The 1,616-nt window shown below is 37.9% G+C and overlaps 1 protein-coding gene across 1 annotated transcript in view; it reads right to left on the minus strand.

Moving 5' to 3' along the window:
- Positions 1-1,616, minus strand: part of LOC106881474 (E3 UFM1-protein ligase 1) — a 99,916-nt gene that overhangs the window by 71,612 nt on the left and 26,688 nt on the right. The window lies entirely within an intron of this gene.

Here is a 1,616-nt window from a genome sequence, read left to right on the forward strand (position 1 = left end):
GCTGGAAAAAAAAAAGATAGCTTGTGGTTTCCTGCAACTGTAGATGAAATACGGGCATTTTTTGCCATAAATATTATTATGGGTATTAGACAGTTATCCAGAATAACAAATTACTGGAGCGATCAGGAATCTTTTGGCAATGAATATATTTCCAGTATTATGAACGAATATGATTCGTGAAGCTGAACCAATATTTATATGTGAGAGACACTAGCAGTACCCCAGTACGTGGAGAACTTTGAGACAAAAAATTATGCAATAGAATTGATTAAGAACCCTTTCTTTAATTATATTCCAAATATCACATTAATATGATGATAAATTAAAAAGTTACAGGTGTTTAATGAGACTAGTCTAAATTCATGATTATTTTAGAATTTAATTGAAACTCATGAGGGGTGTATTTTGGTCAGAAATATAGTAACGAAAGGGTTAAATAATTTTGACAATTTAAAAAATATGAACTAATATATTAGTGATACATCTATGACATGGCAACTTATATTCTACAATAAAGTAACGGGTGCTAGATCATCATCATCATCATCATCATCATCAACATTTAACATCTGTTTTCCATGCTGGCATGGGTTGGACGGCTTGACAAGAACTGGCAAGTTCAGGAGTCACACCAAGTTTCATAGTCTGTTTCAGCATGGTTTCTATGGCTGGATGCCCTTCCTAACACCAACCACTTCACAGAGTGTACAGGGTACTTTTTAAGTGACACCATCACTAGTGCTTTTAACGTGCATCACCAGTGCTTTTGATGTGGTACCAGCACCAGTGCTTTTTACATGGCACCAGTACCAGTGCTTTCTACATGGCACCAACACCAGTGCTTTTTACATGGCACTAGCACCAGTGCTTTTTATATGGCATCAGCACCCACACCAATGCTTTTTACATGGTACCTTGGTTTTAGGATCTCAATTCTGTCATGGCAAGTGGGTCTTCTCATGAAGTTGATATATGTTACTGTAAAAAGGAATCATTATTGACATCATTAACCCCACTATCATCAATTTAGCATCAGATTTCACATGCCAGAATAGACTAGAAAGGTATTATTAAAGTATTTTTTATAGCTTCTGCCATTTTTAAAGATTTTGAGACTAGTGAGAGAAAAAGGTTATTCTCAAACTAAAGGCTTAATTCAAATCCTTGTAGCAAAATACATAGCACTAAAGGTATCCAACAACCTGGTGATGCATCAAGTCAACCAACTGGAAAAACTGGTTCCTTTTCTGTCATACCACCATACTGGAGTGGCTGTGTGGTAAGTAGCTTCCTTACCAACCACATGGTTCCGGGTTCATTCCCACTGCGTGGCACCTTGGGCAAGTGTCTTCTACTATAGCCTCGGGCCGACCAAAGCCTTGTGAGTGGATTTGGTAGACGGAAACTGAAAGAAGCCTGTCATATATATGTATATATATATGTGTGTGTGTATGTGTTTGTGTGTCTGTGTTTGTCCCACTAACATCGCTTGACAACCAATGCAGGTGTGCTTACGTCCCCGTAACTTAGCGGTTCGGCAAAAGAGACCAATAGAATAAGTACTAGGCATCCAAAGAATAAGTCCTGGGGTTGATTTGCTCGACTATAAAGGTGGT

Source organism: Octopus bimaculoides, chromosome 4 (assembly GCF_001194135.2).
Source record: "Octopus bimaculoides isolate UCB-OBI-ISO-001 chromosome 4, ASM119413v2, whole genome shotgun sequence".
Classification (NCBI taxonomy): domain Eukaryota; kingdom Metazoa; phylum Mollusca; class Cephalopoda; order Octopoda; family Octopodidae; genus Octopus; species Octopus bimaculoides.